The sequence below is a fragment of the Martes martes genome (assembly GCF_963455335.1).
Source record: "Martes martes genome assembly, chromosome: 2".
Taxonomy (NCBI): Eukaryota; Metazoa; Chordata; class Mammalia; order Carnivora; family Mustelidae; genus Martes; species Martes martes.
The window spans coordinates 129298311-129314101 of record NC_137889.1 but is presented as its reverse complement, the minus strand read 5'-3'; positions in this window follow the sequence as shown (position 1 = coordinate 129314101).

Genomic DNA, 15791 nt, shown 5'->3' with positions numbered 1-15791 from the left:
CCACTGCTTAAACCACCCCATAATATCTCTTTTGTATTTGCTTTATTAGCTTTGCATGTTCTTAGCATCTTTTAATATATAGAATGCAATCATATGAGTCAAATTACTTTTAATATAGAGAATACAATCATATGAGTCAAATTAAATGTTAAAAATGCTAAATAATGAATATTTGGTCCTATCATATTTCTACTTCATTGTCTGTCCACATGCCTTCACAGATTCCTATCAACCTGTCCATATTTGCTTTATATCTGTACAAGTAAGCAAGTATAGATCTGACTCCCTCCTTATTTTCTAACAAAGGTAATCTATATATACTATTCAGCACTTCATTTTTCTTTCACTTATAAATAATTTAAAAAGTCCTCCTATTTCAGAAAGTAAAGACATTTGTTAGCCCTTTGGGACCTACAAAATTTTCTACTGTTTGCATGGGTAAACCTTTATTTAATCCACATAATTGCTTGGATTTTACTACTTTACCAAAAATTTTTGCTTAAAAGTACATAATTTTGTAACTGATCAGATTATATATATATATGTATATATATAATGTATATATATGATATGAGATATACATATATATTATTCCTATCCATAGCTGTTTTATCAATTTGTACTCCTACCAATAAAATTTTCCCCCCGACCTCTGAAAAATACATTGTCTTTAATACCCTGGGTGAGAAATGCTGTCTGCTGATACCTGGTGAGACCTGAATCTACAGCACTGTAAGATAATAAATTTGTGTTGTTTTAAGCTACTGTTTGTGGTAATTTGTTGCTGCAACTATAGAAAACGAATGCACTAAGTGACAAATAATATCAGGAAATCTCATTAGAAGGGTATAATGAAAATAAACTATAGCAGGGATTTACATAGTCAGAGACCAGCTTTCCAAAACCTTTGAAGCAGACACAGTCTTCAGCCATGTTTTCTTGAGAAAACCAATGACATATGCACTCTCCCTGTATGTCTATTGACGGTTTTCAAGTGCAGGCAACAGGACTTCCTGTGAGAGTGTTTTCCACAGTGGGCTTGCTGCTAACTCCTACTTTTGTGCATATTCTAAGATATTCTTTGTGTAATGTCATTTCACTGTTTGTAACAGAGTGGCAACTATAGTTTAATTATAAATATTTTTAATTGTTCAAAAAATTAAACTTGTAACCAGACTGATTTTTCCCATAATAATAGAAATATGAAACAAAATTAATAATAAGTAATAAAATTTTGATCAATTCCTTGTAAAAAAAATTTAAAAAATAAAGCTTTTTTTTCCCAAATCAATTTTGACTGTGTGTGAATTAATTTCCTCATTTTTCTTCTTTAAGTTGCTGCTGTATTTCTTCCGATGGATTTCTCCCTGGAATCACTTCTAGTTTTGTCTTCATTTGCCTAATGATTTTATTTTCCCCCTCAAGTTATACACTTTCGCTGACTTTTTACACTTCTGCTTTGTTATCTTCCTTCATAAGAGTAATTGTAAACCTAAGCATGTGTGTGTTCATTATATCATGATAGAAGAGTTGCTTACCACTTGCCCTAAAAAAACTTCTATGTTCATAACTCTTTGAAATAGAAAAGTTTATTTTCTTTTTTTCAAATTATTCTAGTAATAAAATAAAAATGGCGTAAGATTTCTTATATTATAACTCATTATTTAATATATTGGTTTTTATTGGACTATTTGTTTGCAAGGATTTCCTGTTTGGGATGAAGAATTCAAAACTCTATTATTCTGACCTAGAGACTGATAGCTTCCTACAAATGAGCCATCTCTGTGTGCTCTTTGAAAGTCCATCCCTGGTGTTTCTTCATAAAATGTTGATTCTGGAGGACTTCTGCTGACAGCCCTCCAGTTCCCCATTTTCTCAGAAACTGCTGCAAAATAGATTTCTTCAATTCACGGTAAACACATTAAATTCAGGACATGCACTTTCCTGACACTGGAGATCCTTTTCTGCCAAGGTCCCTTGATGCTCTCCACCCTACATGCCTCCTCTCTTCATCTCTCTGGAAACATATTCTACCTCATCTTAACCTATTGAAGTAACACATCTGGTGATTGAAAAGAGATTTCAGTGTTTACCTTTCAGGGTGATTCCTCTATCTGTGGGAAATATGTTTTTGCAGTATATACCGAGACTTGCTACCTATAGGCCAAGCAAATAACCTCCACACTGATTCCTGCATGACATCTGTAAAGATTCGATTGATTCCTTACAATCTTTACACTCTAGAACCTGTAAATCTTATCTGACTCCATGTTTCAGTGAACATGGAGAATGTAATTTAAAAAAAAAAATTATTACTTTTTATGATTTCTAGAAGTAGAAGTGAAAGATGATAATCTTTAGAACGACCTTGTCATATCAGAACTCCCTAATACAGATAGCCCCAAATTCATGATGGATCAACGTAAGATTTTTTGAATATACGATGGTGCAAAAATGATACACATTTAGTAGACACCATAGTTTTAATTTTGATCTTTTCCCAGGGTAGGGTATTATACTGTCTCTTGATTCTCGGCAGGAGCCTTGAGACACAGAGCCCAGTCAACCACGGGATCAAGAGGGTAAACAACCAACACACTTAAACCTTTCTGTATCCCTATAACCATTCTGTTTTTACTTCCAGCAGAGTATTCAATAAATTACATGGGGTCATCAGCACTTTATTATAAAACAGGCTTTGTTTTAGATAATTGTGCCCAACTGTACATTAATGAAATATTCTGAGCATGTTTAAGGTAACATAGGCTAATCTAGGGTGTTCAGTAGGTTGGGTGTAGTAAATGCATTTTCAGCTTATAATGTTTTCAACTTATGATAGGTTAATCAGGATGTAACCCTATCATATACTGAGGAAGATCTGTATACATTATATCACTTAGATTTGCCTATAGATACTGCTCTCAATCACTTCTGAGACACACACAGATATTATAGTTTTAATAGGCATCCATGACAAATTTTTACTTTTAATTAGATTCTTTTCATGGCCTTGCCATTTAGAATAATAGTTGCTATTGTGTTCTAGTAATGTATTTTATTATATGTGATGTAACTAACCCCTTTCTATTCTGTGTCTTGATTAGAAATGGCTTTGAAACTTCATCAAATGCATTTTAGCATCTATTGATGTGAATATATGGTAACTCACTTTGTTAGTGAGATGGATTACATCAGTAAATTTCTTGCCTTCTTGGAATAAACCCTAATTTTACATAATATATTTTGATTCTTTAATACATTGTGATATTATAGAAATAGCAAAGATTCTAAGAAAAATGATACTATATATAAATCTTGCATTCCCATTGTGTCAGTTTGGGACATCTAGGAGGAAGTCATCAAGACATGCTTAGAGATAAAGAAGATTTATTGCAGAAACTGCTCTATGAAGGATAAAGGGGAGGTGATAGGAGTAGGCAGGAAAGTCTTCAGAGTACTCAGGGGGTCTGACACTTGTGAACACGTAGGAAGAATCTTTGACAAAAAATATAGTTCTAAGAAAACTTTGGAGCAGCAGACTTGAGTATTAAGTCAAGTGTGGCTATTAGAGACCAGTTTCCTGAAGGAGTAGGCTTACACTAGATTCCCAAGCCATGCTCATCCATTAATAGGAGCAGACTGGGAGGTGGGGTAAAATGGGGAAATGTGGCCTTCAGAAAGATGATGGTGGATTCACAAGGGCAGTAGCTGGGCTCAGTCACCTATGCTCCCTCAGGCAGGCTACATGAGTATTGTTTTTCTGTGAGTGTCAGACTCATCTCCCTCATTCTTCCACCTTTCCTCAGGCATGTTGCTTTGTGCCTGGCAGACAATAGGTTGAAATGAGACTCATGGTGAGCTTAGTGAGGATGGCTGTGAAGACTTTTCTCCCCTGTGACATATGCAGAAGCTTGGAGATCAGCACCAGAAAGCATCAGGGTCATACTCTATGGTTTCCCTCAGGAAGATTTTTATAGGGACAAGTATGTAAACTCCTGTTTGTGAAATTCACATCAGACCCATGGGATAGTTCTTATCTTTCTTTTTGTTGTAAATATCTGAAAAGGGAGCTTGATATGTCTTCCAAAAGTCTGAAGAAAGGTGAGTGTAGAAAAATCAGATACAGAATGTCTTCATTATGGTCCACTGGAAAGGCAATGCATAGCTTGATGACTGCTATATCAACAATCCATTATGGTAGAAATATATTTGCTCTCAATTAAATGCTAGGCCTATAGTACAGAGAGCAGACCAACTGCCAATACTAAGCTTCAATAAAACATAAATAATAAAAATAACAACAGCAATAATAATAAAAATAAAGACACATATAAGTGACCCAGTAGGTAGAAAGAAGTACAGCAAATACATCAACAAGTAAATTAGAATTGCCAGAAGAAAAAGATGACACACAGGCAAAATACTTTGAAATCGTTTACAGTGATTCATATAATTCTTTCTGTAAGTAATATTGTGTTTTCTTACTTTATTTTAATTGTTTTATTATGATTATTTTTATTTTATTATGATTATTTTATTTATTATGATATATATGCATATATATCACATTTGAGTAATTCTTAATCTCTGTTTCATAACAATATTGTCATTGATTCATGACTGGCCTTCTTTTATATATTCATTTTTCAATTATTTTTTAAATCATATTTTTCTAAATGTGAGGATCCCTTTACACACTACATCTTGTATAATAATTCCCACTGCAAAAGGCTGGGCAATAACTTTAATATTTGCTGCTGTATACAATGCTTTCTGCTTATTTTTTATGGCTTTTATTTCAGATTTTTTCCACCAACTTCTAACTTTCTACTTTAATACTCTCTCCTCACTCCAGCAGAAAAATCTCATTTACTTTTGAATAAAAATAAATTTATTAAATATGAATCTCTTAAACTAGTCCCCTTCTCCCTTCTATTTGATTAAACTTGCTTTAATAAGAAAATTTCTCCTTCCTCCTTTTTTTTTTTTTTGTACTCTTGATAACATTTCTTCCATCATGTCAGGAACTATATTCTTCAGTTTAACCATAACTCCAACATAACTTTACCTTTTACTCACTGGTTATTCCACAGTGATATTTAAATACATTGTTACCTCACATCTGTAAGGTTCTATTTCAACTTCATAATTCTTTAGCCAGGCAGCAAATATTTTTTGATCTTTGTGTTAGGTTTCACAGACACACATAAAAATAAAAAAGATACGGTTCTTGTTCTCATGGAATTTACCATGCAGTAGTAAATTAGACACTAAAATTAATTAAAAAATTTGTAAAATATATTTTTACAAAGTGCTAATAAATATTTATGATGTTATAGGAATACATTCAAAAGAAAATTATTGGTAGTGTACAAATAGTCTTTTACAAAGAAGTGCATTAGTTGTTAATTAGACTTGGATCAACTTAGGTGTTCAGATGCTGAATGGACTCTGGAACTCTACCAGTTTATACACCTGGAGCAGTGTTATTACAAAGTACAGACTTTAATAGTGGAAGAATATGTGTTGGAAGGAAACCTGAGAACTCAGGAATAAGCTTCTTTGTGTTTCTACCACTGCCCATTCTTTGTTGCGAGTCTTTAGCTGCTGTCAGCATTAGGACTAAGCACTGTGCCACAGGGAATCTCAAAGTCAGCTTGTGGTAGAGTTTTCACCATGAGCTGATGTGCAGGTGCATTCTAGCAACATGGATAGCCTTAATGCTGGAACTCCCCCAGTCCCCACCAACCCCTAGACTTCTCCAAACTCAAGTGCAAACATAAATCCAAATAGAAGACAATACCAAGCAATGCTGACAGGCTGGTACACCCTGTTTCAAAACAACTCAGACCCATAGATACAAGATACCATTTTAGTTTGGTTTCAAAGACAATGAAGAGGAAGATAATAATAATTCCACAAATGCCAACAAACTTCTAGACCAGCTCTCTGTGTACCATGCCAGTGATACAGATGGAAAATGCTGCAGAAAATGAGGAGGATGACTTATGGAAGAAGTTGAGGGGTTGAGAAAGAGACAACTGCTAAAAGAACAACAATTCTTCTGTCTATGAAACTTAACTTTAGAAAGATACGCTAATCCACTGAAGTATCTGCAGGCTACGTTTAGCACTTGCTGGAAGTTGTTAAGCAATAAGTTATTGTCCTAGAAACTGTCAAGTAGAAATTGTACAAATAGAAACCAAACACTGTATGAAAGTTAATAATCCTAAAAGGAGGCATCCAGCTCTGTCCAATCTTATTTGGAGAGAAATTCTATGATCTATGCAATTTATGAGTCTAGAAAGGATGAAGATGAGTGAAACAAGTTGATTAGAGGGCAATTTATGGGAAAATGCAAGGATGAGGAGAACAAGAAGTGTGAAGGAAAAGGCAGCCCCAAATGTGAATGTGTTGTTCCTTAACTGTTTGTCGAATGTTTGCTCAAATATATGATTCAGAAACATGAAATACTTATTCCAAAGCTCTTGTAAGATGTCAAGTTTCTCAAATGTTGCCAAGCTTTTGTGTTTTACAATATAATTTCACTGAACTTAAGTTAGTTCTCAAATGAGGTGCTCGTAAAACCAGCATCTATAAGGCTCATTCAGATAATTCTAATCTCTACTTTTCTCGCAGGATAGAAATAATACACACCATGTGGTAGAGGGTCAGCAGGTAAATTGACAACAAGGACAAATTGATACTCTGAAAGTCATTAGGCAGTAGAAGTGGCAAGTTGAACAATGTTTGTAACTATTTTATGTTCCTGTAACTCCTAAGGATGGAATGCTAACTTTTGTGGATGTTTCTTTCATTGTCAAAATGGTTGATGATCAACAGTTGGAGTATTTTTTTCAATGAATATATAGTTTCATGACTCATATTCTACTTCATGAAAGAAAGCATTTCATAAGATGACCATAACTACAGTAAATAGATTCAAGGTGACAATGATGAAGAAGTGGAAGAAGCAGGTGTGGAAGAAGATGAGAATATAACAGACCATTATTAACAGCATCAATATCTGGCAGATTACAAACTGCAGTGACTCTGGCTTTATATAGCTTAGGAAAAAATCTGCAGTGTGAAGGCCTAGAACTCAAATGTTAATAACTTAGTTTTAGATTGTTTAATTTGCTAGATTTTGAAACTTAATAGTTTATACATATTTTAAAAAATAAATTCATTGGATTTAGAGATTTACGGTATCATTTTGTATGAGATATATAGGATGCAGAAAAGTAGCTAATGTACATTCATTCACTACTGTAGACATTGGGTTCTGTGAACTACTTCATATAGCAGGTGTGAAATGTATCAGAATTGTAGCTAAGAGACACAAAGGTTTAGATGTTGTTTAGATGTTTAGATGTTCTAAAAAGAACAACTGAGGTAATTTTCAAGTCAGCTTGCAAAACTGATTCTTTCATCACTTTGTACCAGAAATGTTATCTCTTTGTACTAACTGAGAATGCTTTTTACATGTTGACTTCCACATGTTAGCAGAGTTAAAAATATCCTCCAGATTTACGATTGATGCTAACATTCTAATTTTGTTTGGTGACTGTTATATTACGTGACTGTTAAAAAATTGCTGATATTAAGATAGTTTATCCTTAGGCCACTAATAGAATCTGAACTTCACCTGAAAAGGGAAAAAAAAATTCTCAATCTAGGGAGTATCACTATAGAACTGAGTACTGTCATACATGGTCTCTGCTCATATTCACTCGGTTTTCTCCCTTTGTTTTGAGCAGTTACTATTAATACCCAATGTACATTAGAATCCCAGGCATACTCTTAAAAATTATACAATATCCAGCTTGATCCCAGATAACCAGAAACAAAATCTCTGGATATTGATTCTGAGGACTCTTTTGTTGATGTCTACTTGATGTGTGGTAGAGATTGAAAACTGGAGACATAAAGAAGTTAAATGCATTCATCCTTAAAAGGGAAGAATACCTTCTTTTAAATTCATATTTGAAATCAAACTTTCCATTTTTACAGTGTGTGTGAGTTCCTCATTTACAAAGAGACTTATCAAGTATTTTGGAAAATATGTGTGACTTGATCATGCTGCCATGACAAGATTATATAGTAAACTTGTATTTTGAAAGACTACAGCGTTTGATTTTTTTAAAGAAATGGGTTCTTAATAAGGCATTTATTTACAGAAATAGTGACTTAGCTAGAGTGATATAGACTTAACAAAAATAAGTATTGTTGTTTTCATAATTGAAGAAATGTGTCATCCTAAAACTAGGTTTGTGCAAATCATTATTGAATTTCAAACATAAATAAACCCTATATAGTGTAAAAACATATCCATCTTTTTTCTTTATTTCAAGTTTTAATTTAATGTAATAAGCCAAAAAATGTTTCCAAATATTTCATAGCAACAATTCCCTACACAGAACCATATTAATGGGAAAGCATTTGGGGCTTCCCCTAATTTAATGGGGCATTTTATTATGTCTAAATAAAGGGTTCTTTACAAATGAGATCTCCTGCTGAATAGAATCATATCAAAAAAGCAGTAGAAACCTGTCAATAATGCCCATGAGCCCTATAAAATGTTTTTATTTCTTTCATGGTATGTTATGCTTCATCAGATTTCTTAATCCGAGCTGTAGTTCACATTGCCATTCTGAAACAGCTCACTGATCAGTAATTTCTCTTCTAGCTGTGGCATAACAACCACAAATACAGGTTATTCTGGGAACTGGGATTTGCTTTGCATAAATCATATTTTAAAAATCATTTCCAAATGAGATTAATTTATGATAGGAAAAGTATTCTTCAGAGAGAGGTGAAACTGAGCTTTGAGTGTTTTTTCTAGGTGTAAGACCAAATTTGTCATTTGGTGGCTAGGGATTTCTCTGAGGGGGGAAAAAAAATTACTCCACAAGAGAAATAAGATGCTTCCCACACTGGGTTTAACACATCTTTAAAATGGCATTAGAAAAGAGAATGACAGATTACATTTTCACTGAATTTTTCGATTGTGCTTTAGATGACTTGTATTTCTTTTCAATTAGGTTGAATGGTTTAGCACAATAGAATATAACTGATTCTGCAGTCTGAAAGGTATTAATACTGAAGTGGAAGAGGGAGGGGTAGCATCTTCTAGAAGATTACTGCAATTCTTTTTCCTAGTACAAAGGTTTTTCATTGTACCTTGTTTTCACACGTTTTTCATTAAAGTACTCTGTGTGTGTGTGTGTTGAAGTGATTTGGTTATCATGATTTTGACAAAGATTTAAATGTTCATATACAGAATAATTATAGAGTCTCTAAAGTACTGCTTGGCTTTAAAATTATATATTTTTAAAACTTTTGTAGTCTTCTATTAAGTGATGCATACTATTTATACTGAGAGTTCACGTTTCCTAAAGTACCTAATGTACTAAAGGGAAGAGAAAATAGCAAGTAATTTTGATTACTTTTTTTCTTTATTGCACTGTTATTTCTCATGTGAATCAACTATATTCATCTACTTGTCTCACTAGATTTTCCTTAGCTCGACTTTAAATTTATAATTCAATTTTCTAAATTTTTGCCATGAATAAAAAGAGTGGTCTTTAAAAGATAGTGACTTTTTAGAATATGTAGAGTCATACAAATACTGCTGCCAAAAGTTAAATAACCATGGTGTAGCTAAGATTATTTTATATTTAAGGATTTCTAGCAGATACTTTCAAGTCAAAAGGCAAAATAGCAAAAGTCTCATATAGGTCATAAAATGAGACAGTTTTTTCTACGGTGTCAAAACTCAGGTTTGTGTATATGCTAGGGCAATAAATAACTTATTTTGTTTCTTGGTTCCCTGACAGCCTTTCTGCTCCTCCCCCCGTTCCCCTAATACCTCACTTTTCCCAACCCAATCTTCCTTTTAGAGAAGACTAATTCTTAAAATTTTTGGTCCCAGAATCTGAAAAGCTAATGTAATATTGATTGCTGTATGTTGTACTTTATTAATTTGAAGGTTGAAAATATCCAGGTAGTAGGTGTTACCTTTGAAAAGGAGACTAGTTCAAAATAAAATTCTGAATGTATTAATGCCAATTTTCTAATAGAAACACAAGTGTAATCATCAAGGAATAACTCAAATAGTAGTGGGGCTTACTGATTTACCGAAAACAAATAAAATCCAGTGTGAATGTGTGTAAATTACTTCAAAAGTTAGCAAAAACTTGTTGGGACTTACAAATCATGATCTTATTTACCTCCCTACTCATATTTTAAACATAAGTTTAGTTGTTTTCATAAAGGAAACCAGAAAACATTTTTCTAAAAAGCAACTAGTGTTAGTGGGTTTAAAAATGTTATGAGAGGTTTTCATTGAGCAACACAAAGATATTTTAATGCTCTCTGGGACCCTGTAAGAAAGTATATGAGAATAGACTGCACTATAATTATGTTTATTTGTATTTATTTATTTGTTTATTTATTTTTATTGCTTTGGCAATAAAATGTACTATGTAATAGAAGGTAAGCTTTTCTCTTTTTGCTAATTTTCATCCTTAAATGACATTGTAAATCTTTTTTTTTAATTACTTATTTTTTTTAAAGATTTTATTTATTTGACAGACAGAAATCACAAGTAGGCAGAGAGGCAGGCAGAGAGAGAGGAGGAAGCAGGCTCCCGCTGAGCAGAAAGTCCGATGTGGGGCTTAATCCCAGGACCCTGGGACCATGACCCAAGCCGAAGGCAGAGGCTTTAACCCACTGAGCCACCCAGGCACCCCTTAATTTCTTATTTTTTTTATTAACATATAATCTCTTATTAGCTCCAGGGGTACGGGTCTGAATCGCCATGTTTACACACTTCACAGCAGTCACTATAGCACATACCTTCCCCAATATCCATAACCCCACCACCCTCTCCCTACTCCCCTCCCCCTGGCCACCCTCTGTTTGTTTTGTGACATTAAGAGTCTCTTATGGTTTGTCTCCCTCCCGATCCCATCTTGTTTCATTTATTCTTTTCCTAAACCCCAAACTCCCCATGTGGCATCTCCACTTCCTCATATCAGGGAGACCATATGATAATTGTCTTTCTCCGATTGACTTATTTCACTAAGCATAGTACCCTCTAGTTCCATCCAGGTTGTCGCAAATGGCAAAATTTCATTTCTTTTGATAGCTGCATAGTATTCCATTGTATATATATACCACTTCTTCTTTATCCATTCATCTGTTGATGAACATCTAGGTTCCTTCCATAGTTTGGCTATTGTGGACATTGCTGCTCTAAACATTCGGGTACATGTGCCCCTTTGGAATCCTACATTTGTATCTTTAAGATAAATACCCAGTAGTGCAATTGCTGGGTTGTAGCGTAGCTCTATTTTCAACTTTTTGAGGAACTTCAATGCTGTTTTCCAGAGTGGGTGTGCCAGCTTGCATTCCCATGAACAGTATAGGAGGGTTCCCCTTTCTCTGCATCCTCGCCAGCATCTGTCATTTCCTGACTTGTTAATTTTAGCCATTCTGACTGGTGTGAGGTAGTATCTCATTGTGGTTTTGATTTGTATTTCCCTGATGCCAAGTGATGTGGAGCACTTTTTCATGTGTCTGTTGGCCATCTAGATGTTTTCTTTGCAGAAATGTCTGTTCATGTCCTCTGCCCATTTCTTGAATGGATTATTTGTTCTTTGGATGTTGAGTTTGATAAGTTCTTTATAGATTTTGGATACTAGCCCTTTATCTGATATGTCATTTGCAAATATCTTCTCCCATTCTGTCAGTTGTCTTTTGGTTTTGTTAACTGTTTCCTTTGCTGTGCAAAAGCTTTTGATCTTGATTAAGTCTCAATAGTTCATTTTTGCCCTCGCTTCCCTTGCCTTTGGCAATGTTCCTAGAAAGAAGTTGCTGTGGCTGAGGTCAAAGAGGTTACTGCCTGTGTTCCTCAAGGATTTTGATGGATTCCTTTCTCACATTGAGGTCTTTCATCCACTTTGAGTCTATTTTCGTGTGTGGTGTAAGGAAATGCTCCAGTTTCATTTTTCTGCATGTGGCTGTACAATTTTCCCAACACCATTTGTTGAAGAGACTGTCTTTTTTCCAATGGACATTCTTTCCTGCTTTGTTGAAGATTAGTTGACCATAGACTTGAGGGTCTATTTCCGGGGTCTCTATTCTGTTCCATTGATCTATGTGTCTGTTTTTGTGTCAGTAACATACTGTTTTGATGATGACAGCTTTGTAATAGAGCTTGAAGTTTGGAATTGTGATGCCACTAACTTTGGCTTTCTTTTTCAATATTCCTTTGGCTATTCAAGGTCTTTTCTGGTTCCATATAAATTTTAGGATTATTTGTTCCACTTCTTTGAAAAAAAAAAAAAAAGATGGTATTTTGATAGGGATAACATTAAACATGTAGATTCCTTTAGGAAGCATAGACATTTTCACAATATTTGTTCTTCCAATCCATGAGCATGGAATGTTTTTCCATTTCTTTGTGTCTTCCTCAATTTCTTTCATGAGTACTCTATAGTTTTCTGAGTATAGATTCTTTGCCTCTTTGGTTAGATTTATTCCTAGGTATCTTATGGTTTTGGGTGCAATTGTAAATGGGATTGACTCCTTAATTTCTCTTTCTTCTGTCCTGTTATTGGTGTAAAGAAATGCAACTGATTTCTGTGCATTGATTTTATATCCTTACACTTTACTGAATTCCTGTACAAGTACAAGTTCCTTGTACAAGTACAAGGATTTTATATCCTTACACTTTACTGAATTCCTGTACAGATTTGGAGTGGAGTATTTTGGGTTTTCCACATATAGTATCATATCATCTGCAAAGAGTGATAGTTTGACTTATTCGTTGCCAAATTGGATGCCTTTAATTTCTTTTTGTTGCCTGATTGCTGAGGCTAGGTCTTCTAGTACTATGTTGAATAGCAGTGGTGATAGTGGACCTCCCTGTTGTGTTCCTGACATTAGTGGAAAAGCTCTCAGTTTTTCTCCATTGAGAATGATATTTGCCATGGGTTTTTTATAAATGGCTTTGATGATATTGAGGTATGTACCCTCTATCCCTACACTTTGAAGAGTTTTGATCAGGAAAGGATGCTGTACATTGTCAAATGCTTTTTCAGCATCTATTGAGCGTATCATATGTTTCTTGTTCTTTCTTTTATTAATGTATTGTATCACATTGATCGATTTGTGAATGCTGAACCAACCTTGCAGCCCTGGAATAAATCCCACTTGGTCGTGGTGAATAATCCTTTTAATGTACTGTTGGATCCTATTGGCTAGTATTTTGGTGAGAATTTTTGCATCTGTGTTCATTAAGAATATTGGTCTGTAATTATATTTTTGATGGGTTCTTTTTCTGGTTTGGGGATCAAGGTAATGCTGGCCTCATAAAATGAGTTTGGAAGTTTTCCTTCCATTTCTATTTTTTGGAACAGTTTCAGGAGAATAGGAATTAATTCTTTAAATGTTTGGTAGAATTCTCCTGGGAAGCTATCTGGCCCTGGGCTCTTGTTTCTTTGGAGATTTTTGGTGACTGCTTCAATCTGCTTCCTGGTTATGGATCTGTTCAGGTTTTCTATTTCTTCCTGGTTCAGTTGTGGTAGTTTATATTTCTCTAGGAATGCATTCATTTCTTCCAGATTGTCACATTTGCTGGTGTATAGTTGCTCATAATATGTTCTTATAATTGTTTGTATTTCTTTGGTGTTGGTTGTGATCTCTCCTTTTTCATTCACGATTTTATTTATTTGGGTCCTTTCTCTTTTCTTTTGGATAAGTCTGGCCAGAGGTTTATCAATCTGATTAATTCTTTCAAGAATCAGCTCCTAGTTTTGTTGATTTGTTCTACTTTTTTTTGTTTTTGTTTTTGTTTTTGTTTTTGTTTTGTTTATTTGTTTGTTTCTATTTCATTGATTTCTGCTTTGCTCTTTATTATTGCTCTTCTCCTGCTGGGTTTAGGCTTTCTTTGTTGTTCTTTCTCCAGCTCCTTTAGGTGTAGGTTTAGGTTGTGTATTTGAGACCTTTTTTTGTTTCTTGAGAAAGGCTTGTATTGTTATGTATTTTCCTCTCAGGACTGTCTTTGCTGTGTCCCATAGATTTTGAACCGTTGTGTTTTCATTATTGTTTGTTTCCATGAATCTTTTCAGTTCTTCTTTAACATCCTGGTTGACCCGTTCATTTTTTAGAAGGATGCTCTTTAGTCTCCATGTATTTGGGTTAATTCCAAATGTCCTTTTGTGATTGGGTTCTAGCTTCAGAGCATTGTGGTCTGAAAATATGCAGGGAATGATCCCAATCTTTTGATACTGGTTGAGACCTGATTTATTTGTTTATTTATTTATTTATTTTTAAAGATTTTATTTATTTGTCAGAGAGAGAGAGAGAGTGAGCACAGGCAGACAGAGTGGCAGAGGGAGAAGCAGGCTCTCCGCGGAGCAAGGAGCCTGATGTGGGACTCGATCCCAGGACGCTGGGATCATGACCTGAGCCGAAGGCAGCCGCTTAACCAACTGAGCCACCCAGGCATCCCAAGACCTGATTTATGACCCAGGATGTGATCTATTCTGGAGAATGTTCCATGTGCACTAGAGAAGAATGTGTATTCTGTTGCTTTGGGATGGAATGTTCTGAATATATCTATGATGTCCATCTGGTCCAGTGTCTCATTTAAGGCCTTTATTTCCTTGTTGATCTTTTGCTTGGATATCTGTACATTTCAGTGAGGGGAGTGTTAATGTCCCCTGCTATAATTGTCAATGTCTTCCTTTGATTTTGCTATCAAGTGGTTTATATAGTTGGCTGCTCCCATGTTAGGGGCATAGATATTTAAAATTGTTAGATCTTCTTGTTGGACAGACCCTTTGAGTATGATATAGTGTTCTTCCTCAACTCTTATTTTAGTCTTTGGCTTAAAATCTACTTGATCTGATATAAGGATTTTCACCCCAGCTTTCTTCTGATGTCCATTAGCATGGTATATTGTTTTCCACCCCCTCACTTTAAATCTAGAGGTGTCTTTGGGTCTAAAATGAGTTTCTTGTAGACAGCATACTGATGGATTTTTTTTTTTTAATCCATTCTGATACCCTGTGTCTTTTGATTGGGGCATTTAGCCCATTTACATTCAGGGTAACTATTGAGAGATATGAATTTAGTGCCATTGTATTGCCTGTAAGTTGACTATTACTGTATACTGTCTCTGTTCCTTTCTGGTCTACTACTTCTAGGCTCTCTCTTTGCTTAGAGGACCCCTTTGAATATTTCCTATAGAGCTAGTTTGGTGTTTACAAATTCTTTTTGTTTTTGTTTGTCCTGGAAGCTTTTTATCTCTCCTATTTTCAGTGATAACCTAGCTTCATATAGTATTCTTTGCTGCATATTTTTCTAGTTTAGTGCTCTGAATATATCATACCAGTTCTTTCTGGCCTGCCAGGTCTCTGTGGATAAGTCTGCTGCCAATCTAATATTTTTACCATTGTATGTTACAGACTTCTTGTCCTGGGCTGCTTTCAGGATCTTCTCTTTGTCACTAAGAGTTGTAAATTTTATTATTAGATAATAAGGTGTGGACCTATTCTTATTGATTTTGAGGGGGGTTCTCTGCACCTCCTGGATTTTGATGTTTGTTCCCTTGGCTATATTAGGGAAATTCTCTACAGTAATTCTCTCCAATATAACTTTTGCTCTCCTCTCTCTTTCTTCTTCTTCTGGAATCCAATTATTCTAATGTTGTTTCATTTTATGGTATCACGTATCTCTCAAATTCTCCCCTTGTGGTCCTGTAATTGTCTCTTTTTTGT